Consider the following 25,281-nt stretch of genomic DNA (forward strand, 5'->3'; position numbering starts at 1 on the left):
GCACGGAGCAAAGGTAAGGAGGCGCTGGAAGCGGGTGTACCCGCAGCGCGGATCCTTACAAGTGTAAAGTGCTTTTTACTTATCCCCAGATAATTTGTTGGCCCATCTCACACTGAAAGGGTCCTATATTTTGTTTTCTAATCTTTTTGTTATTAAGGTACTTAACTTTTTAGGGTTCCAATTTTGCCAATTTGATTGCCCTTTTGTAACATTCCTTATGATTCTGATATGATGCCTCCGTCCCTTCTGACTTTAAGAATCTACATACCTGCCTCTTCGCTTCCATTTCCTCCCCTACCTGTTTATTTAACCACATTGGTTTAGACTTGTTTCTTTCATATTTATAACCCAAGGAGTACACACTGAGTGCTTTTCTAAGAATGTTTTAGACTGCCCATTTATCGTCTACATTTTCCCTGCACAAATATCATCCCAATGTATTCCTTGTTGATTCCTCAGTTTATTAAAATCTGCATTGCTAAAATGTAATATCTTTGTTGAACCTATATAATATGGTTTTTAATAATGTACTTCAAGTTAGTCCATTACTGTTTCCCAAATGCTCCCAGACAGGAATATATATTTTTACTTCTACATTGTTTGATATTACCAAATCTAGTAATGCCCCTCTCCTGGTTGGTTCTTCAATAATTTAGGTTATGTAAATGTCTTTTAGCACCCCCTAAAAAACTGTTTCTTTTAGTTGTAATGCTAATCTCATTTCTCCAGTTTATGTCTGGATAATTAAAATCACCCATTATGAAAACATGGCCTAGTTTTGCTGCATTCTCTCTTTGCAAAAGTATTTTTCCTTCCTCTGTCTCGCAGCTATCTGGTGGTTTATAGCATATCCCTACAAACATTTTCTTTGTACTTTTACCTCCACTTCTAATGTCTATCCATAAATTCTATACTTTTTTTTATAATTTCATTCATAAACATCTTCCCTTATAATAGGATTTAAATCCGATTTAACATATAAAGATACTCCACCACCTCTTCTATTTGCTTGATCCCTCTGAAAAGGTTATAACCCTCTAAATTAACTGCCCAGTCATGCATTAGCAAGCATGCATTTGTTTTTTTTCCAGTCTGTACTATTATCTTATCTGCTCTTGCCTTTCTACTCCAATTGGATCTAGTCTTTACATGTTTATTAGTATTAAACTTAATTTAATACGGGTACCTCCCTGCTGGCCAAACAACACTTCCCCCTCACTCTACCTGCATGACCCCTAGTTATTTCCCCATTCCTATCTATTCTGTCTAGTCCATTAATTACCTCTTGTTTGTCCCGCACTCCTCCTTCCCAGTTCAAAATCTCCTCCAACCTTATTACCCTCCCTCATAACACAGAAGATTCCTCTTCGTTGAGGTGCAATCCATCCTTACTATAACGACAGCCTCTCTAAGGGAAGGACTCCCACTGCTCTAAAAACCCCAAACCTTTCTTCCAACACCACTTTTTAACCATGCCTTCCTTAAGTTCCAACTGTCTTGTGCGGGTAGCGTCTGACACTGGTAGTATTTCTGAAAATACTACCTTGGAGGTCCTTTCCTTAAACTTGCAGCCTAGATCCTTGAAATCATTTTTTAGGACACTCCATCTTTCTCTAACTTTGTTATTGGTGCCAACATGTACATTGATGTATAATGTCAGGTCCCAATGTGCCAAACCCAAGCACCCGGAGACAGCAAACGCGGTCACTACAACAGATTTCTTGCTCTATCCTCCTAATAATAGAGTCCCCTACCACCACAAGCTTTCTTGGTCTCTGAGTATCGTGAATTCCCTGTGTGCTGGAGGAGCTATTCATTCCTGCCGTGATGCCCTCAATATCGGTATCTGGTGGAGCAGGGCAGCAGAGGAGGAAGATGGCGACCATCGGCAGAAGATGAGGTTACACTCCAATTTAAAATCGAGGCAAATTTTTCTCCTGAATCTGTAGAATACGTTCATTTATAATTTTTTCATGTTTATGTACATATTTTTTTCACCTTTATATATTTATATACCGTATTTCCTCGATTCTAAGACGCACCCCTTTTCCCATTTTCCCATGTCTGAAATTGCGATGCATCTTAGAATCGATGTTTTAAAACAAACAAACAAAAAAAACAGTCTGCAAGGGGGCGCTGCTGGAGGAGCCATAGCGGTGATCTTCTCGTTCCACAGCTGCGATCACAGCCCACTCCCCCGCGACTCTTGGTGAACTGCAGGAGGTGCATAGGAGCAGCCGCCACGGGGATCTTCACAGCGTCTAGCAGCTGGACAGCTCGGATCACGCCCCCTCCTCCCCCCAACTCTCGGCGGGACTAGAACTGCAGGAGGTGCAGAGGGAGCGCAACAACATCGTGGAAGACAAGGTAAATATTACATGCTCAAATGAATGAATGAATGAATGAATGAATGAATTACGTTATTGACAACCCTAGTGCAGCTCCAATAGTGCTGAGCATAAAGGTGTAATGTGATTCACATTTTTTTAATTAAATCTTAGAATCGATGGCGCCTTAGAATCGAGGAAATACTGTATACATCATTTAAGAAATTAATACCCACTTAGGGTTAAATCTAGTAAACATCAAAATGAATGGTTTATTAATTTTAATCATTGTAATGTATATGATGGGATATATTAAATATTTCAATCTGGTACTTCAGAGGTTATTGTGGCTACAGTTTGACTTAAAAAATACAAGAAATAGTTTTTATAGCCTGTTACACCATTGACCAGGCCTAGTTTTAGGATTGATAGAATCTACAGATAAGAACATCTGTTTCGCTAGAGATGGGATTAAATGATGGCTTTCCTGACACTCAAGTAAACAGAACACTTTTAAAGGTACTTCAAAAGCATTCCTAGTAGTGTTCTACAGAGTGCCAAGGAGCGTGACCAACCCTACCGTTCAAAATATATGGGATCCTGGACCTGACACCCATTCTGAAGTATAATGTTTAGATATCTGTAATCGTTTCAAAGAGATGAATGCAATAAGGACGCTTGATGTTTCAGAGGTGGCCAGGTACAGATATTAATTTGTCACTCAAATTTAGGGGAAAGCCAGTCAAAATGAGTATTGTTATATTCAGCAAACTCCCATGAACCTATTGATATGACTCACGTGTGTCTAAGTATTAGGGAAATGTAGTTATCAGTGTGTTATATATTCAGTCAGATTTTAAACTCCTTTTTAGAGGAGTTTATTTGTCTAAGTCAAACTGTCAGCCGTGGCTGATTTACGACAGTGGTGGACATATGTTGTTTCAATTGGGGGAGAAAGAGTACATAAATCTAATCAAGGTAATATGAAAATCAGAATTCAACGAGGTGTGTTTTGGGATCAGATACGTGAGCTCTCACCTTTTCTATGCCAGTGACCTCTCTGGAAAAAACCTATGACATGTGGTAAAGTATAATTTCTACTTAGGCCGAGGCCAGGTAAGGCGTGCGTGACATCACGCGTGCCTGCCGCAAAAGCGATTTGTGGCCTGGGGGGAGACGCGATGGGGAGGCATGGCGGAGGCGTGCCTGTGAAGTCACGTGAGCATTCGCTCCCATTGGCTGAACCAAGCATGTGACCCGGCCGTCGCGTGACAAAATCAAATTATTTTGTCTGCTGGCGCTTGGTCGCACCTGGTCATTGCGCTCTATGGCCTGCCTCATAGAGGCACAGCCTCTTGTTCGCGCCATTCATGCCGTCACGCTAAGCATGGACACGGCCTTATGTTTTATCCTTTTATTTTAAGAAACTATTCTGCATTTATTGTAATTATCTTTTTTTCTTTTATCCAAGCACCTTATTTTTAGGTATATTAAAACAAAACTTTAAGTGATGCTTTGAGTTCTGAATGAATTGTTGCACACTTTGTATAGAGTAAAGTAAATTTTCGGACACGTTTTTGTACAACAAATTTTAGTGTGTTAAATGCATAGTTGTTACGATTGTGCTCACCACAAACCGGGCCCGGACCGCGGGGCTGAGGTGGGGTTATATAATCACCGACCTTAGTCCGCGCAGACTGATCCGGAGTGCGCAGTTCGTAGTCGTACATAGCAGGGTCAGGATTGGAGAAGGAAGCATCGTCGTTATTCAAGCAGGAGTTCGGCAACAGGTAGTCAGGATTTCCCCACTTCAGCTTAGGAGCGTGAGCGCGGGGGTGGCCTCTGCACGAGGAGCGGGCTTGGCCCATGATGCTGGTCTCAGCAGGGGTAGACAGCAGGCTGGCCGAAGTACACTGCGGGGGCAGCGTCGGGGAAAACCAACGCTTCAGCACAGAAGTCCAAAGCAAGCCTTTGCGTGGAGAATAGCAGCAGGCTTCAGGAAACGAAGACAAGTGGATAAGGGAAACTCCCTTAATTGGGTGCTCTATGTACCCACAGTGCTGCTAGATATATGCAATAAATAATGTCTTATTGGAGCAGGGTTAACATCCTCTTGAGCAGTAACATCAGCAGTTTGAATATCCCAATGAGGGAGAAACAATGAATAAATCAAAGTCCATTCAGTGAAGGGAGGCAGCCTACTAACCTATCCGGTGAGTTTAAAACTCCACCCGGTGGTCCCTCTGTGGGTGGGCTGGTATTAGAAGTGAAGATCATCGGGAAGCGCAAAGTCATGTAAAACAGAAACACATTTCCTGATGGTGCAGTATTGTGATGTAGATAAATAAAAAAAAATTAAAGTGTGGTGTGCTAAGTACTCACAAGTGTATGGTGAGTGTTGTTCCCATAAATGTATCTTTCAGGGACAGCCTGTCTACCCGTGGTAGAGGTGGGTCAGTGTATCTAGGTGGATACTGAGGACCTTAGGTAAAAAATGAGGAAACAGACATAGTGCAGACTGTACGAAATATCTATTAAAATGGTAAGTGGAAGTACAATACACTCACAATGTATAAAAGAATAACAAGCGTTTAGATCACATATTGGATCTCTGTGCAAAGCAGCTGTATTAGTCCCCCCTTCGCCTCGGCGTGCGTTTCACTGATGCGTCTCACCCAAACCGGAAACTGGAAGTGACGTCATCTGCGCTTGGCTCTCTGGGGAACTTCGATCCTTTAGTGGTCTTCTCTCATCAGGGTTCACTCTACGCGTTTCTCCGTATAGCGGTTTCATCAGGAGTGTAATCTGACATGTTCTAAGAGACTATTTATAGGCTGTGCTAGACTCCCATTGGCTTACATTAAGTATGGTAATCAAATAGCATAGCAGCAACAGACTTGTAGTTAACAGCAATTAAGACTCACATCACACATATATGAGTCTTCCAAAATGACATAACAATTACATAAAATTACATAAAAATTAAGTACATATGTTTTAATAAAAACTAAATGGCAAACATCTAAAAATACATAGATTAAAATATAAAACTTAAATATGAATCGCCTCATTACAGCTAAGATAAGCAATTAACCTCTTAATGGACTGAGCTAAATGCAAGTATTTGCTAGTGATAGTAAAATTTGACATCTAGTGGGAAAGAAGAGAGACATGTTAGAGTCAAAGAAATGGTTTTATATCGAACTCTAGATTTAAGCCTTGAGGATGAATCGTTTTTAGCTCGAACATCCAAAAGGATTCCCTTTTGATTAAATTTAAGTCTCTATTGCCCCCCCTCCAGTGGGGCAACACTTGTTCAATAGCTTTAAATGTAAAGCTAGCAGGATTAGAGTTATGTTTTAATAAAAAATGGTTTGACACGCTGTGGGTTGTGATTTTGCGTTTTATGTTACCCAAATGCTCTAATATGCGCGTTCTAAGCGGACGTGTAGTTTTGCCAATATACTGTAAACCGCATTCACATTCTGCGAGGTAAATAACAAAACTTGTTCTACAGTTCAAATGCTGCTTGATAGTATAAGATTTTTGTGTTGTGTTTGATTTGAAACTGTGTGACATTTTAGAACTGTGTTGGCAGGCAGTGCACATTCTGCAATCATAAAATCCTAAAGGTGGATCTAACCACGTGTGTTTTTTTGTGGGTATATTTCTTAAGGCACTAGGTGACAAATAGTTTTTAATATTTGGTGCTTTCTTATATACCATTTTTACTTTGTCAGCCAGATGTTTCCCCAAAACTGGGTCATTTTTGAGTATCGGCCAATGGGTGTTAAGGATTTTATTAATTTTGTTGGCATCCTTATTATATTGCGTGACAAAGGGCACTTTTATGGTGCCATCATCAATAGATGTTTTGGGGGCAGGTATTAGCATGGATTCTCTAGGGGTACCCTTCGCTCTAGCTAATGCTCGGTCTACCACATTTTTATTGTAATTTCTCTCACTAAACCTTCTGGATAGAACTGTGGATTGTTCCTCAAATATATGGTTATCAGTGCAGTTGCGCTTAAGTCTACGATACTGCCCGTACGGTATGTTTTCTATCCATTTGTTGAGATGGCAGCTGGACTGGAGGATGTAGTTATTTGCATCCACCTCCTTAAAATAGTTTTTTGTTTTAATAGTGCCATCTTCCACATATATGCAAAGGTCTAGGAAGTTAATAGTGGTTGCACTGACCGTAGATGTGAACTTCAGATTAAACTCGTTTACATCTAAATACAGGAGAAACAAATTCAAATCTGTCACAGTACCCTTCCATATAAAGATGATGTCATCTATATATCTCCGCCATGTGACCAAATTTGCGTCCAGCCCCGTCCAAGACCATATGTACTGATCTTCCCACATGGCCATCAACAGGTTGGCGCAGCTGGGCGCAAATTTGGTCCCCATGGCGGTCCCACAGAGTTGCAAGTAAAAGTTGTTATCGAACCAAAAGAAGTTTTTGCTTAGGATAAATCCAATGCAATCTACCAGAAAATCAATTTGTTCACTCGGATAAATCCCTTCCTTTTCCAAAAAATGTCTCACGGCTCTGCAACCATCACTATGTTTAATGGATGTGTACAGGGCCGTGACATCTGTTGTTACTAGAATGAAATTCTCTTGCCATTTAATGTCCCTTAGCATCAGAATGACATCATTTGTGTCCTTTAGATGGGATTGCTGTTTTTTGACCATTCCTTGTAGATAGCTATCCACAAATTCAGATAAATTGGCCGTTATGGACCCAATGCCTCTCATCACTTCAAAAAAATGTCAGAGTATATACTCACACTTTGATTGCTTTCTTTGCTGCATTTCTCTCTGCTTGGATCAGCTGTTGAATCCCCTTCTCCGTCGCGTGCATCAGCTCCAAAGGTAAGGCATAGTAGGTAAAGAAGTAGAACGAGCACTGCTGCTTGAATAGGCTGGAGGCAAGGTGCTGGATAAAAAAACTTTATTGCGGCATACAAGCCAGGGTTAAAAACCACATGAGGAAGACGAAACGCGTTAGAGGATCTTCCTCATGTGGTTTTTAACCCTGGCTTGTATGCCGCAATAAAGTTTTTTTATCCAGCACCTTGCCTCCAGCCTATTCAAGCAGCAGTGCTCATTCTACTTCTTTACCTTCAGGAAACGAAGGGTAACCTCTGCTAGGGGAGAATGCAGCAGGAACCAGGAATCTGTGCTGGCCAAACAACGCTTCAGCACAGGAGTCAGGAACAGGCCTCTGCGTGGAGAGTAGTAGCAGACCTCAGGATACTCAGGAATAGGCCTCTGCGTGGAACTAGCAGTAGGCCTCCGGATACTCAGGAACTAGAGATGAGAACTAGAGAGGTTAGTACACAAGGAGACAAGCCAGGTGGCTTGTGGCAGAGACAGTAACGTCCAGAGAAGGATTATGCTCAACCCTGATTCAGAGCCAAAGCTCAACATATAAAGGGCGGAGATCCAATCACAGGGGGAGGGTGTGTGAGCATTCCTCCAATGATGGAGCACAGGGCAGAAGCTGCAATGAGAGGCAGCACATGTGCCATTGATTGCCAGAGGAAGCTTTTGCAACTGCAGAGGTCTGCAAGGCTATAATCAAAGCCAGGAGCAGATTCCTTACAATAGTTTTTTGTTAATAAACAAGGACCTAGACTCGGCAAATTTATTTGATGCTTCTAGGGGGGTGGCACCATATAGATATGATTGCAATTGAGTAATGGGTAAATATTAACTCATTTGAAGTACTTTGCGGAGGTGAAAGATGAGTTGGCTAGTATAGCTGTGTGTATTAACCCTTGTTGCATATTGAAATCACGTGCACTGTTCGTGACAGATCGTATATTGGGATGGATTGAGGGGAGATATTGTTCATTTGAGGGACCTTTGCAAAGGTAAAAAGTGGGCCAGCTAGAGAGCTGTATATTAATTTGTGTCCCATATGCAGGTCATGTGCTCACAGGTGTGCCGTACGTGACAATCATATATATACATATACACATACACACACGCATACACTATATATATATATTGTGATACCATCACTGTCCTCTACGGGCTGGAACAGTGCCGTAAGTGTGCTTTCCAGTCCACAGAGAGTTAATTCCTCAAATAGAAGCCAGCAGAAGCTGGTTAACTAATGGAGTCAATCAGCCTGTCTGAGTGAACAAGGAAGTGGTTTAAAAGACAGACTGAAAGCTGCCATACTGAGAGACTGTTTTCCCCAGAGAAGGAGGGGAGATAGAAGTGCTCTCCAGCTGCAGAAGCTGGTACAGAGGAGAGTTTCTCTGGGCTCATGTGGGGCCGAGTTCCCCTAAGAAGGAAAGGACGACAGGGCTGTGCTGAAGCAGGGACGTCTGCTCCGGAGGACTTACAAACAGATAAGCAAAAAACCCTTTGTTATTGCCGTGTGCAAAGACTGTGAAGATAGTTGAATATGCCAGGGCATGTTTTGAGGGTGGGAACCTGCATAGCTGGCCATCCAACTAGTGAGGGCAAAAGCTACAGTGTAGTTAGCTTTCCCTAAAGGGAATAGGTGTTTATTTTCTATTATTTGTTTTTTCTTAAAGGGACGTGGGCCTGTTGCTATATGATTTAATCCCGTAAATAAACCCCTGCATAGAAAATGCAGTGCTTCCGGGCTTAAATTGGGATACAAGAAACTGCAACGTGGTGTGGGCATCACATATATATATATATATATATATACATACATACACACACACACACACACACACACACACACACACACACACACACACACACACACACACACACACACACACACACACACACATACATATACAGATGAGCACCAAGTATTATAAACAATAGATATTTTATTTGTATACAATGTTTTTTTTACTTTTATAATAAGCAGAATATGGAAATGTATGTGTTATTAATTGATATACAGATTGTCTTAATACATAGATAAGGACATCCAGCTGGGACAGCTTTAACATTATTGGTAAAAATGTTTATACAGTATTATGCTTTTAAAACAAAGTTTTTAAAATTTATAGCAAAATTATGTTGTAGATGCAACTAAATGAATAATTTGAATACTAATTAAATAAGTAATAAGCTTTTTAATGGTTTTAAAGATCAAAAGACAACAATTAAAGAGCCTATATAAAGAACCCTCAAGCTGTTTGTTGCTATGCCTGATGAAGTGAAGTAACTGTCACAAAACATGTTGGGATTGTGACGATTCGCCATTCTGGCGGTTCTGTCCCCTTAACCCTCACCTGTCCGTCAGGATCCAGTGACACTCAAGGAGGTCATCTCAGCGGGGGTACTCATGCATGGCGCGTGGGCTCCGTCGGTCTCCGTGGTTCCTGTGTCCAGGGTACACTCTCCTACCTGCAGCATTGACGCTTGATGCATGCACGGTGCATGCTCTCCCTGGGGGTCTGCGGCTCCCGTCTCTCGGTCCCGCCCCCGCTCTGACATCAGAGCTACGCGGCCCAGCAGTTCCACGCGCTCCTCCTCTGTCTCTGCGGGTTCCGCCTCCGGTCTCCACCCCCGTACTGATGCGGGTGACGAGGCGCGCACGAATAGCACGCGACCGGGTTGCATGCATGATGCGCGGGTTGCACACGCTCTCCCGAGGCCCCACCTCTACCTCAATTGGCTGTGTAATAGGACGCACCTGCACGATCCAGCAGCCTACGAGAAAGGGCGCTTCTGCTTCCTGGACGCCTCCCATTGGTGGGAGGTCCTTTAAATACCTTGTCTGAACTCTTTCTTTGTCGAGCATAACTTCTGTTTGTGACGCTGAACCTCACTGCATCCTGCATGTCTGCCTCCTACCTTGCTGCCTGACCCTGCTTTGTACTTCGGACCTTGTGATACTCTCTGCACTGACCCTGGCTTTTGAATACAACAATCCTGATCTCTCTTGCACTGACCCTGCCTTTGGCTTTACGACGACTCTACTCTCTTCAATCCTGACTCCGGCTACGTACCCCAACAATCCGCTACTCTCCGCTCCTAGACCCAGCAAGTACCACGTTTACACTGTCCTCTATAACCCTGACCCGGCTTGCAAGACTATTCTACACTCTAGACGTGCCCTCGCGGTTGTGGTTGGCGTTCTATACCAATCCCTACCTCAGCCTCGTGGTCGCACCTCGTTTGTGGTTAGCTACGTGTTACAGGGATTCAGCTAAGCCCACCAGACGAGGAAAGAGGGAACTTTCAGGGGAGATCTATCCTGCAGATGAAACATGGACGAGTGGGGGTGACTTAATCGAGGGAGCGTGTAGATGCGACACCTGACCATTAAGTATTTTGCAACTGCAGGCAGAGGAGCTAGGAACGAAAGACCCTGTTTGATGCTCAAATACACTGGAACATCTGGTTAGTGTAATCAATGTTCGTGCAGAAAAGAAATCCTCGAGTATAATTACTGCACTTTGAATCCTTTTTTGAGCTGTGTTTCTTTTCTTCTTATTTAATTCTTATTTATTAAACTGGAGTGGTCACCGCACGAACAATAGCAGCAGCAGAAGGACGTATACCACTTCCCTGAAAGAAAAAGAAAGCTATGCTGTTTTTTTTCCTTCTATTTATCCGAATTGGACTCTATAAAATTCATAATATACATTTATTTCATACAAAGCAGTGTGTGTCTGTTATATACTTATTTGTATTTATACGTGTAGAAATGTGGATTTTTTTGTGGATAGATCACTTTGAGCGCACCCTTTTTCTGTAGAGGGCCGTGAATTAGCTTGAGTGCTTTGTGGAGTTGATTCCACATACATCTACATATATCATTTGTGCATCCCTTGAAAGATTGTCGGGATATCAGTTCTTGTACGAGGTCCATTGTGCTATATCCACTGTGAAATCCCACTTGTTCTCTAGGCTGGGAAAAGTCCAGAGTCTGTTGCAGCCGATTAGTATCTATGTAACATTCTTGTAAGTGATTGGTCTGTGATTCTTTAGGTCTTCCTTGTCTCCTTTCTTGTGGATGACAATAATGATGGCATTTCTCCACTGTTCTAGAATTTTCCTGTTCCCCAGATTCTTTCAAGATATTAGTTGTAATTCCATCTTCAATGTGAGCCTTCCCATTCTTCAGGACTGTATTTCCTTTAGCACTTCCTCTGGAAGGATGCATGGTACATCATTGGCGGTTTCTTCTCACTCTTCCACTGCTGGATAATGTCTTGTGTTATCTATGTTCTCATACAATTTCATGTAGAAGTGCTGAACTTTGTTTTATTGTTGATCCATTGTCTTGTTTGAGTGCAATGATTTGCTTCTTGCCATTCACAAGTTTGTCTTCTAAAAGCTTTTGTTATCTTCAATAGTCTTCATCATATCACAGTTACTGTTTCTTACATTTTCAATTATACATTTGTGAATTCTCTCGAACAGCTCTGCATATTCAATTCTTGAATTGCTTCATTAATTGCCTTCTCCTCAGTAATTGCTTTGTCTCTGATATTTTCTTATCCTGTTTTTTTTTGTTAGCAATTCCTCCAGTTTTTTCGGCTATTTCAACTACAATCTCCATAAATGCTTAATAGTGGTTTGTTAAAGTGTCCCCATGCATTTCTAGCAAGCTGAAGCGATTTTTCAGCTCTAGCTTAAATTCTCTGCTGTTATATTTGAGGTTCTTGATGTTAATTATTTTTGTCTTTTTTTTAAAAAATTTTTTATAATCTCAATTTTGACTAAATTTCATTAGAAGACCAAAAGGATACCAAAAATAAAAAATAGGAATAATATACACAAGGGTACACCAAGAACAAAATGTTACAGTGTTTAAGCCATAAATGCATTATACATTTAAGATCTTATAGGGTCTGACCATCAGTTCATACTTATTTCTCTCCATGGTGCTTGACCATAGACCAGGACCACGTATATGTCACACACGTAGAAAAACAAAAAGTGAAGATGGAACCGGTGACAGGAGGGTCATTGATGCCCCCCAGGATGCCAATAAAATTTAGAACAACATTTTGGCAAAATTAGCGATACCTATATAAACTTGCCATGGTTCCCAGGCTCCTATAAATGTCTTTAAACATTTCCATTCCATTACGAAAACTCTCCCTATCCTAGATCTAATTTGGGTCAAGGATGGGTCATTAAGCTTCGTCAATGCCGCCGCTATCTCACATCTCGTGGTCATGTAGGTTTGTACCATAAGTTTACTTTCTATCTTATTGGGCATGACATTGGGTCTACATAACAAGGCCAACCAAGCATCCAGTGGGAATGAAAACATAAAAGATATTTGGTAACATTACATGCATGATCATCCACAACACTTTAATTCTCAGGCATTGCCACCATATATGGAGAAAGGAGCCCACCTCCAGACCCTCTGGTACATTGAGGAGATGTACTCTAAAAACTGATAATTTGAAGGGGTTAAGATAACACTGATTTAAAAGTGTAAAAGCATTTTCAGTAATAGCCACACAGATTGAGATTTGTGCTACTGCTTTATAGATATCCTCCCAGTCTTCTGAGTCTCATTCTATCCCTAAATTATCTTCCCATCTGGACATAAAGCATGTTTTTTTAACTGCTGAGTCAATCCGTCTTATGAGCTTGAAAACCTAGGAAATTAGTCCTTCAGGTGTTACTTAACCATACAAAAATCCTCCTTGCAGGAGGAGCTGAAAATATGTGCGAGTCTAGGGATTAGAGTAGGAGCAAGAGGTTTGAGGAGATGGGAGGGAATGGGGTCAAGTGGGCAAGTGGTAGAGAGAGAAGAGATCAGCAGTGAAATGTCCTCCTCTGTGACAGAGGAAAAAGAGTAAAGCAAGGCAGGAGGAGAGTTAGAAAGAGGTGTAGAATTTGAGATAACCGAGACGAAGACTTGAGTGGAATCCACCTCTATCTTGAAATAGTCAGAAAAACAGGTAACAGATGGTGGTTTGAGCACAGAGTTAAAATGAAGAGTCGGCATGGGTTAGACATATGTGTTGATTAGTGAAGAAAGTAGGTTTCTTAAGCCTGGGATAGGGAAAAATTGAAACAGGATAGGATACATTTGTAGTGAAAGAAGTCTAAGAGTATGAGATTTCCTCCAGAGGCATTCAGAGGAACGAGTGCAGGAACAAGCATGCGTGAATGGTAGTTTGGCTAGAACCTGGGGTTGGAAGGGCGAGAACGGCAGAGAAAAAGAGGGGTATGTTGATCAAGAGGAGGATAGGACAGAGTTGTAGTTCATGACCAGGTTGTCAGAGTCTATACTGGAGCAGAGGGTGGAGCGCAAAGTTGAATCAAGTGCCAGTAGTTTAATAGAGCGAGGGTCAGAAATAAGGGGTAGATGTAGAAGTGAGAGAAAGAAAATTAGATGATGGTCAGAGACAGGAAAGGGTGAAATGGAGAAATCGCAGGGCGAAAACCTTTTAGTGAAAACAAGGTGGCCATCTTTGTGGGTGCAGGCTGCAGTCAATTGATGAAGGACAAAATAAGAGAGTTAGAGAAAATGGGAAGTCCAAGGGAGAAAGGTGTTATTAATAAGGCAGTTGAAGGCACCAAGGAGAAGAGAGAATGGGAGTTGGAGGAGAAAAAGAAGGAGAGCAGGATTCAAAGACAGAGAAAGACCGAAGGGGAATGAGGAGAGGTAGGTGGACAATAAATGACCGCTACGTGGCGAGGGAGAGGGGGGAAAAGCTGGATAGTGTGAGCCTCAAAGGAAGTAAAAGAAATAGAGGAAGGAATAGGAAGGGTTCTGTAACGGCAGATTGAGAAGAGGAGGAGCTCCACGCCTCCACCCCTGCCATCAGGGCAGGGAGTGTGGGAGAAAGGCTACCATAAGAGAGGGGACAGAGTCAGACTGAGTGAGCCAGATCTCAGTTATAGCAAAAAGGAGCAGAGTGAGAGAAAAATAAGTACAGAGAGGGACTTGTTAGAAAGGCAGCATGCATTCCAAACGGCACAGGAGAAAGGGAGAGGGAATGACGTTGACAGGGGATGGGTATGATGTTAAGAAGGTTTTCCACCACGAGGAGGTAAACTTGTTTGTGGGAGGCGAGGATGTGCGCGTGTAGAAATAAAGCAGGGGCCAGGATTGGGAAGAGATATCCCCAGAAACGAGGAGAAGCATGGAAAGAAAGAATGTGTGAGGAACATTTGTAGGGGTGGCGAGCCTTATAAATGGATGTTAATAAAGCTCTTTTTTTTTACTATAAAAATTTTTGCCGCCCATCCTTATTCTATCCGCCCAGCCTGCACTGACTCAGCACCCTGAATGGGTATGGGACACTGAAAGGATTTGGGTGACTGTCTCCTTAAGAAACTTTTTCTGCAAAGCTTTGGTGTCTGTCTCTGGATGGTACTTTTTTTTTTCGCACACGGGCACTGGTCTTGGGCAGATGATGTAATTTACCTTCTCTTCTAAGACAACCCACTATATTAACATACGCATTCTTTACACACAATACTATTCCAAATTAGAAGATGCAAATTCTGTCCTATCAGATACTAGCATGAGTCTATCCAATCACAAGTTACTAAATGTATGCCACTCCCTTGTATTGGAAGACTAACTGTTTTGAATTTTCTTTGTCTCTTTATGTGTGCATATCCCTAGGTATGGCTCTCATCTTACTGATTAGTAAAACCAGCTGAAGAATTACTCCATTGTTTGTGTTTCAACTTATTCCTAACTTATTCTTTATCAAGATCGGCTTAGGATGTTTGGCCATGGCGTTCCACCACCGGGACATTTTGGAGAAGGGACGCTCTCTAAGGCTGTGGCCAGGCAGGGAGCTGGCGCTCGTGCGCTGCGCCCTGCTCGGCCGGGCGATTCGTGGCCGGCTAGGTGTGCACGCGGGGGTGGGGGGACGTGTCGGGGGGCACAGCCAAGATGTCACAGAGCTGGTTCGCCCTCATTGGGCGAACCGCTCACGTGACGCGGCAGACTCAAATTTGCTTGCTTGGCAAGCACCGCGAATGCTCAGGCGCTTGCTCACGCTGGCTCACACATTGGTGCCCGCCCGCTCAGCACCACCCTGGACAAGGCCTTACAGAGGTCCCGGTCTCTCTCACAGCAATCAGTTTTCATGCAATAGCAATTCGTGGGGGGTACAAATGCACCCTTGCACCCCCGTGGTTGCGTTATGTATTAGCTACATATATATTATATTGGTTTAATATTCATTTAGATACTTAAATACTGCCAAATCATCCTGTATCAAGTGCTAGTAGTGGAGCGTTACCCTGGGTGATCCCCTTAGGTTGCAATTATAGATGCTTAACAGGTAGCATAGGGTCCTTTTAAACAGACCACGGAGTAGAAGAGGAGATCGGAGTCAGAGTTTGGGAGTACCGCCACGGAATAAGGCAGCAGAATATAAAACAGCGGCCAAAGAGTCATTCAAATTGTGCAATAAAATAAAAAAACTACTTATGAAAAAAAGAGCAAAAAATGCAATAAAGTATGCAATAAACTGAAGTAAGAGATTAACGTATGAATAGTCCCAGCACATCTCCGCAGTAATTACTGTCAGTGCTGGCTAAGCTGTGGGGATTTGTCACATAAAGCCTACTTAAAATGATATCAGAGACTATGCCAGATATAAGGCAACAAGTTTGTAACACTAATTTTGCTAGACATCCACATAGCACTGGTTGAATTTGACACTCCTACAAAATATGTGAGAGAGGAGGTTTCAATGAGGTCCATGTGCAGGTTTTACAGCTTGAGGACCAACGCCAGATTGTTCTGACACAGAGAAGACAGTAGGTGTAGTCATCCTGTGTACATAACCCACTAGGTAGAATCTCAAGGGGGAAACAGACAATGATGTTAATGCAGTGACAAACCAGTCCTTCAGAGATCCTTACAGACTAGCCAAATATTCCCCTGTGTACAGTATGCCAACATAGAGGAAGTATGAAGTCCTCCAGCAGCAGCAGGAGAAATCGCGGAGCACAGCCAGATAAACAGGACAGGGTAAACGTAGGTGGTGACTTCAAAAAGGTTTATTGAACAGACAGGTACAGCTGCAGGATCATCTAACACGTTTCAGCCCGGGGGCCTTCTCCTGCTGCTGCTGGAGGACTTCATACAGTTTTGTTTGCTGGACTGCACGCCGCTGAGTCGCCGCCCACGGAGGGGAGAGCTGCCGGTCACGTGACCACCCCACAGCATGCTGCCTGCACACCGGAGCTAACAGCTTCACTGCCAGGACTGGAAGCTCAGCTGGCGTGGAACTTCACGGCCCGCTCTCATCATACAGTGAGGAGGACACCGCCGGTCGCGTGACCGCCCCACCAGACTTCCAGCTGCGGTGGGGTTGGCGGTGCAACGCCACGGCCAGAGACGCTGAGGAAAAGATCCACACTTCACTACTCCCCACAACCGTGAGTTAAGCAACATTTGGTGCCCTATGCTGGGCCAGCTGCTTTCACAAGTTTCCTCATTACCATTACACTATTCTGGCAGCGACTCTTTCATGGACTCTGATGCACCTAAGGGATAATCTTTATTATGCAGTTCTCTACAACATAGAGGAAGAGTCAACATTACCAGTGTATCAGAGAAAGCATTAATAATTATAGTAAGTGTATACTCCTCGTGGCTGCAGAACAGCAAGGATGTCAGATTCCCTGCAGTGAATTAAAAAACATAGTATCACTATTTGCACCTATGCGTTAACCCAGGGGCGTTCAAGTATTTTTGGTGGTGGGGGGGGGGGGGGGGGAAGCGGCGGTTACAGAAGCCTTGCGCTCTTCCCCAAGGTATTTAAATTAAATGCCGGGAACCGCGCGAGGCCTCTGTTACTCACGGTGATTCAGCCGGCTTCGGGCAACGCGGCACATCACATCCTGCTGCACACAGGTGGGGAGGCTCGAACACTAGGGGAGTGCAGGCTGGGGGGCACAGCACCAGATGTTTGCGCGCCCCTGCTTTAACCTATTGAACGTGTCGTTGACTTTAATTCACTTGGCCTTTAAGGCACTGCACCTTTGATACAGTATGCTAAAAAATTATTTGTTTCTGGTACAAATGTTCCCATCTTCACTGGTGCAAAAATTGTTCTTGAGTGCGACTTCCTGAGTGTGTTGTTCTTTCCATTTTTGGCCTGCCTGAGGAATTAAATGTGGCCACGAATGCCGTTTTCCTATTCAAATAGCACATTAAAACTTTCCCTTCTTGAGGATCACTTCAATGTTAAATAATCATGCGGAAGACCACCGCAGTCACTTACCTCGCCTGAAAAGCAGCATCTTACAAACGAACATACCCGTAGCACGTATCAGTGATAAAAAGGGCCATAGCTTTTGAAGGTTAAGAGGCTCCGGGGACCATTAAAAATATAATTGCAAGGACAACTAGTAGTCAAGGGAATGCGGTTGAAAAACCCATGCATTAACCCACTGAGTACCAGAGGGGCCTGCACACACTGGCACTCAATAGGTTACACAAAGCATCCGAGTAAGCAGCCCTTTCTTGCTATTTTGAGTTTTTAGATCTTTTTAAATCTTACTATGATTAGGATCCACACTTTGGGAGAAATTCATTAAACTGCAATAGCGGTGATCGCGTGTTATCTGCCAGTTTAGTTAATAGCAGTTGACACGCGATCACAGTTCTATCATGGCTATTACTGTATAATGAGGCAATCGAAGCGGCCAATTTAAAAAAAAAAAAAAATTAAACATCGAATTTAAGCAGGGGGTCTTCGGAGCTGAACTCCACTAATTTTCATGTGGGCCAATAGGAAGCAGTGATGTCATCAGGTTCAGCTTCCTATTGGTCCGCGGAGTTTTAAACTTTGTCGAGATACCAGAACTCCGTTTGCAGGTATCTTGGGAAGCAGGGGGTCCCCAGAGCTGAAATGAATGGGGTTCAGCTGTGGAGACTCTCTGCCTCAAACCTATGTTAAAAAAAAAAAAAAAAAGAATTAAAAACAATTCAATTCCTTAACCAATCTCCACCTTTATTTCTTGTGGAGCATCGACCAAATCCCGACTTCAGTTTTTGCCAATACCAACATCCATTGCAGAATAAAACATATCCATGTCAATATTTCAACTGAAAACATTTTACTGAGTAATGAGAAATGCAAAAAGTCACATTTTCAAATCCTACACAGCTGAAGCAAAACGAGGGAAAAAGAATATAAATAAATCACAGACAATTCACGTTCTGTAACAAAGAAGTTGTTCACATGGAGAGCAGACCTGTCAACTCTCACTGACTCTCTGTGAGACTTGTTGATTTAAGGGCAGTCTCACTGATTTTAAGTCGCTGTCAGCGTTTTTCCATTATAATGACATTTTGGTTTTTTAATCCAAACCCTACAAATCTCACTGTTTTGGTTTCTTGGGAACAGTTCTTGAAAAGGGACAACATTTAAAGCAGCAAATCCTCTTAATGTCATTTTGCCTGTTAACCCTTTTGCTCCCAGGAGGGCCAAGAACACAACTTTCTGCTCTGGCAGTGAAAGGGTTAAGCGTACCTCAAAACCACAAGTCTTACCTCAGGGATTCCCATAAATCCATGGTGTATTTAACCTACATTGTTCTTTATATTTTACGCAGTGGGAGTGCAATTTTCCCCATATTCACTGACTCATGTGCCATGGTTTTTGCCTGCTACCTTTTCTCTGCAAAGCCAGGATTCTATATTTTCTTCACCAGCAGGCCGATATTTCCTCTTCCAGTAAAAGCACCTGCGTGTAGTGAGCTAAATACAATCTGTGGTGGGAGAATGCAGCTGTTAGACAAATGTATTTGTACTAAAATGGAAAATACATATTACAGTGAATAGTTCAATAGTTCTAGGTTTACCACAAGATGCTGTGAAGATTAAAGATCATCCTTGGGGAACAAAATCTGTGCATTAAGTGTCACCTCTTAGAATACAATTTATGATTGAGCATGAAGCTTAAAGAAACGCAGTAATCCCCTTTTATAGCAGAAAATCATTATTCCTTCCCCCCACACCCCCAAGGTATTAGCTGCAAACATTTATCATTGTATTACTTTCGCAAACTAAATATCTATACCTTGCTTTGCCCTGAGGACAGACTGGATGACATTCCCAGATTCCCACCACTATTCTTATACACTAAAACAGCAACATGAATACAAAGCCCGGCTGCAGGAATGGGACATTGGGAGAAAAAAAATAAAAAATCCCTCAAACACTATAATTTAATAGTACGTGACACATTAAGTGTATTCTGTTTTGTGTGCGAAAGGTTTTTTCCCCCGCGTATAAAGCAAACCCATTGCTCTCAGTAGAATAGGGATCATTCCAGACAGTGCTTTTTTGAAAAGGTCTGATGTTCACTCGTGAGTCTTGATGACAAAAGCATTACTCACTAGGGGAACATTGGGAAAAACGAGACAAATTGTACCACTGCTATATGGGACCGGCAAATTTCTTTTAAAGTGGTTTCTTTGAAACTGGGCAGCATCTCTTCTCTTGCCTCCAGTGATAATGTTTGATCTGCACACGCAGGCACGTTAGGATTAAACGCCACAAAGAACTAGTCATAATCATCATGAGTCTTGGCGTATCAGAAAATCTTGTGATTCCATCACTGGAGTCTTTGATTTGCTATTCTTCTTTAATTACTCTTTTTACATTTCCATGACCAATAATGATTCAGTAGCACTGACACAGTGCCAGCACAAGCTAATTCCCCCAGCCGGTTCCTTACAAATGTACTGATTCAGAATGCGTTTCTGAGATTTTTTTATTATTATTGGAAATGGGACATGATGTTATAATCAAGTGGGTGCTTATAATAGTTTTGAATGAATACAACTGTTAAAAATCCTTTTGTGGAGGAAATACCACTCCTTTCCAACATGTTCAAACATCTATTTAAGGTACATTAACTGTTACTAATAATGGAATACATTTTCTAATATACGAATTGTTTATTTTCCCTTGTAGTAGCTGATTTGTTTTGCTTTTTAAGTAAAATCACACCAAAACTATTTTAGTATGAGTCTTCTTTCCTTAGTTAGGTACGAGTTCCTAACTAGCCACTTACAGAGAGAGTGTGAGTGTGTATCTAGTATGTTACATGGCTGAGTGCATTCATATCCTGGCAACCCAAGTGGGACTTCGTCTTTCAGAAAAGCAATACATATAACAAGAATTGGTAACGGATCATGTGCAAAATGGCTGTTTGTCTTTTTTTTTTTCTTCTCTGTCATAAACAAGTACTGTTCACAAAGTAGGAGAGGGAGAAAGACAAAGTGGATATCTGGACAGGATCACAAGTAGCTGTGGAATTTTGCATAAGATTAAGGGCATATGTTTTAAAACTGTGAATGTGTGCTTAAAAGGGCAGTCCCTCCAAAACGTATTAATGGCAGTGCCATGTTAAAGGCGTTAAATCGGAGTGACTGATGTCTACATCAGCGTTGCCCCAAAGAGAGTGGGGGAGGGGGGAGGGGGTGAATGGTGGCGGGGGCAGTTTGCTACTGGGTTGGGTAAAGTCTTCTAACAACACACTGCAGGTCTATCCTACTTCTCCTAATACAATGTTAATCGTGTCTGTAACTGTTACATACACCCATAATAATATATTATTTCTAACCATCTGTGAAATGTCTGTAAATTGAATGCATTTCCACTGCTCATTTAATGTTTATTTTATTTATAAAATGTTTTACCAGGAAGTAATACATTGAGAGTTACCTCTTGTTTTCAAGTATGTCCTGGTTATAGAGTTAAGACAAATAATACTTGGTTACAAATACAGTTACATAAGTGAGCAGGGTTATACATTATATATAAGACATTGTATGCACAGTTAGAGATAATATATATTATAGGCGTATGTAACAGTTACAGACCAGGATAAAATGTGAGACAGCTTTATTTTTGAAAGAAATGTAACCATGTGTAACCCATATTCCCCCCCCCCCCCTAGACTCATCTGACATATCTAGGGTGTGTGAGGGCGGATTACATGGACTGGGTGGTGCATACCTGCGTGGAACAGGAGGGCCTGAGTCTCCCGCGGTTGTGTGGGGGATCACAGGACCTGGCTTCTATGGTAATAGCCTCCATTGCTTTAGTGGTGCAGCGCCTCCATCCTCTATACTCCCAGGGATGTGGGATAGGACCTGTATAGAAGAGTGAACCCTGGTCCCAGGGGGATGCTCCAGAATCACACAACAGTCTCTGATATAAAAGTAATGTCTCTCTTTATTGGTCGGATCAGTGCCTCCGGCAGAAGTGACGACAAGCAGCCACAACAACAACAGCAATGTCCCGCTTATCACTCGACCCTCCGCTCTGTACAAGTCTTTTCTCCTCTCCTTCCCTCCAAGTTTATCCTCCGACAGGATGGTCTGGGCTGGGGCGTCAATACCCCACTGCCCACCTCAGAGGATATCCCCTGGGTGGGGATGGATTCTCCCCATCACCCCCGCATCGGGGTGAGGGGCATTGGTCCACCTGAACTATGGTGCTATCAGCTCTACTCAAGGTGGCTGAGTCTCTCCTCTCCTTTCGCTGGCATGCTCCAAGCTCAGACTCTGCTTCAGCGCTACTCCTTGCTTTACTCTTTTCTGACTCTCCACTCTCTGCTTCAGCACTACTAAAACTAACCTAGACTCACAGGAGCAGCCCACTAAATAGAGACAGCCCCGCCTATCATGATGTCAGCAGGCCCCTCCCCTGTGTCTCTGCCTGCACACAAAGTCAGGGGACCTACCTCCATCAATCAAGTCAGGGCTTGAAGCGGGGGAAACCCATGATCACTACTGGTGCCTGCCCTTAACAGGACTTACCACAGTAGGAAGGAGATAGGTATAGCCGGTGCTGTTTACAGGGTGCTACACATGTATTGTCAACATAACTCTGTGCCCAGGACATACTTGAAAATGAGAGGTGACGCTCACTGTATTACTCCCTGGTAAAACATTTTATAAATACATTTGAGTGCGATAAGGTTAGAGGAAAGACTTGACTGACAAATACTACCCTATTCAGATACTGCACAGATAAATAAATCACTCTTAATTCGCATACAAATAAAACTTGTCAAATCTTTGCTTTAAGTGTGGTTACATTTAAGGAAGATTGTTAAATTCTTCATATAAAAGTTACTGTATATATAACAGCAAGTACTCCAACTGGAACATCCGACTGTCCAAATAATTATCCTACTGCTTATGTAGAGCATAGTAAACTTATAAAATGAACATGTGAGACAAAGCAAAGTTCTATTCTCTTGTCAAAGTGTGCGGAGATACTCAACATCATTAAAGAGTGCACCATGCTGATATTTAGCGAGTGTCTAGATCAAGAGCCACCAACAGGCCAGGTGGCTTAATCAGAGACTCAGTCTTTGACTGACCAACTGTGCTGAAGCACGGATATCCTGAAAACCTGACCTGTTGGTAGCTCTTGAGGACTAGGAGTTGGCCACCCTTGATCTAAATCACTTTCTGCTAACAAGCCATACCTCTAAGTGTAACATGATATTAATGACTTTTCTACTGGAGTAATAAAGAAATTAAAGCCTCATTAACACATACATAAAATATATACCGCGCTTTATATAGTATTCTGCATATTCCTTTCTGTATGATTTTTGAAAAACAGTTTTCATAAATTAAGATAAGTTATTAAATATAAGTCCTAAAGATTAACTTCAATAACAAATAATACAAAATACAATGTACAGGCATACCCCGGTTTAAGGACACTCACTTTAAGTACACTCCTGAGTAAGGACATATTTTCAATAGCCCCATACTCAATGTGTCCGTACGCTCGCTTTGGGAGTACTGACACTTATTCTGCCCTACAGACTGCCGTAATAGTGACGTGCTGATTCCCCACGCCCAATAGGCAAACAGCAGCTCGCGCATGCGCCTGTCAGCACGTCCTGAACAGCAATACCGGCTCCCTACCTGTACCGAAGCATGGAAAAAAGGTAGTGCTTCACTTTAAGTACATTTTCACTTTACATACATGGTCTGGACCATTGCGTACGTTATTTCGGGGTATGCCTGTATTGACTGCTCTCATTACATGATCCAATGCAGTCAAAATGTTGCAATGACTATATATAATGGTTTTGAAGCAAAAAGTGGCACTGTGTGCTCATTTGCATGTCATTTCCCAGAATCCCTTGCTGCAGTGAAAGTGCTGTGTGCTGGGTGATAATGGTGAAAGGCGGGGTAGCAGACCTGCCTAAGGCATGCAAATGAGCATACAGTTATATTTCCATTTGCTATATATATATATATCTGTCATTAAGGTTATGGTGGGTAAAAAAAGTGACAAAAACCCTCCACAGTAAAGCATAAAGCAACTGTAAATATTACTGTATGTTCATTTGCATGTCTTAGACAGGTCTGCAACCCTGTCTTTCCCCATTGTCACTCAGCATACAGCGCTTCCACTGCAGCAAGGGATTCTGGGAAATGACATGCAAATGAGCACTCAGTGCCACCTTTTGTCTCAAGCTCGTATTACACAAGCCAATCCTCAAGCCAATGCGTGCTGTTTTAAACACAGCTTTTAAACAGAGGCTTGTGTAATACGAGCTTGAGACAAAAGGTGGCACTGAGTGCTCATTTGCATGTCATTTCCCAGAATCCCTTGCTGCAGTGGAAGCGCTGTATGCTGGGTGACAATGGGGAAAGACAGGGTTGCAGACCTGTCTAAGACATGCAAATGAACATACAGTAATATTTACAGTTGCTTTATGCTTTACTGTGGAGGGTTTTTGTCACTTTTTTTACCCACCATAACCTTAATGACAGTGGTGATTACCTAGTCTAGTCTCAAACCTGCTAGCCATTAAGACCAGCCTCACACTGATGATACCCATCAAGGTTGAAACATGTATGTGAGTAGGTCTAATGGCTTTGCATCTCATCCCAGCCTCTGTTTAAAAGCTGTGTTTAAAACAGCATGCATTGGCTTGTGTAATACGAGCTTGAGACAAAAGGTGGCACTGAGTGCTCATTTGCATGTCATTTCCCAGAATCCCTTGCTGCAGTGGAAGTGCTGTATGCTGGGTGACAATGGGGAAAGACAGGGTTGCAGACCTGTCTAAGACATGCAAATGAACATACAGTAATATTTACAGTTGCTATATATATATATATATATATTAATATATATATATTTCTATGAAACAATGAATCTTATTGAAGGATTTTACAATGCGGCTAGGGGATTAGGATGAAAAAATAATATTAAAGGAAGGCCACTTTGTAAAACAAATGTACCCTCAAAGAAAACCTGAAGCATTCAAATATACCAGGTTGCTTTGCAGCCAGTGTTACAGGGCATTACTGCTTCCATATCTTTTCACCTGGGCTGAAAGTACACTTACTTACAATTAAAGAAATTAAGCCCATTCAATTATCCTCCAGGTGGACATCCTGACAGCAAGGTCACAGTTCATTGAATTTCAAGTATTCTCCTCAGGCAGGGATAGCATCTAAGTAGCAATAACTTAAGACTTAAAAGATGTTGATGGATAAAGGAGGAGAGGGCCATTACTAGAACAAATGTATATATTTTTTCCCTTTGAAAGTAAATGTTGCCATTCACATTAGCATTTCACACCCATTAGCTTGTAATAGCTGTTTGTTGGAAGGTTGAGGTATGGATGTTCTGCAGCCACCTAAAGGTAGTGATCAGGGGTTTAGCAAGGTCAGGCTTCCACCTTCTTCCAAAAGACAACCCAGATAACCTGTGTGTGCTATGCATGCTGGAGTGCCGCCATTCTCTTTCATGAAAGTCTGCAGCTGTCTGCTATGATCCAAAGCAGTCATCCCTCGGGCTTCAGTGAAACAGCCTGTTGAGGCAAGATGTATATGGCTCACCTCAAATAACCATATTGTCAAGATAAGCTTAAGGGGTCACAATGTTCATAAGGTTCAGGACATTAAGCATAATATCCTCTAGTCCAGCGGTGCGCAAACTGGGGGGGCGCCGCCCAGGTGGGGCACAAGATTATTCAGGGGGGCGCGAGCG

The 25,281-nt window shown here is 42.4% G+C and overlaps 1 long non-coding RNA gene across 1 annotated transcript; it reads right to left on the reverse strand.

Moving 5' to 3' along the window:
• Positions 1-9,458: 9,458 nt before the first annotated feature.
• LOC142488614 (uncharacterized) lies at positions 9,459-19,393 on the reverse strand. Its single transcript, XR_012799534.1, has 3 exons — positions 19,319-19,393; positions 18,790-19,007; positions 9,459-10,853 (listed from the first exon to the last, which is right to left on the reverse strand). It is a non-coding gene; the product is annotated as an uncharacterized LOC142488614 (long non-coding RNA).
• Positions 19,394-25,281: the final 5,888 nt, after the last annotated feature.

Source organism: Ascaphus truei, chromosome 2, assembly GCF_040206685.1.
Source record: "Ascaphus truei isolate aAscTru1 chromosome 2, aAscTru1.hap1, whole genome shotgun sequence".
Classification (NCBI taxonomy): domain Eukaryota; kingdom Metazoa; phylum Chordata; class Amphibia; order Anura; family Ascaphidae; genus Ascaphus; species Ascaphus truei.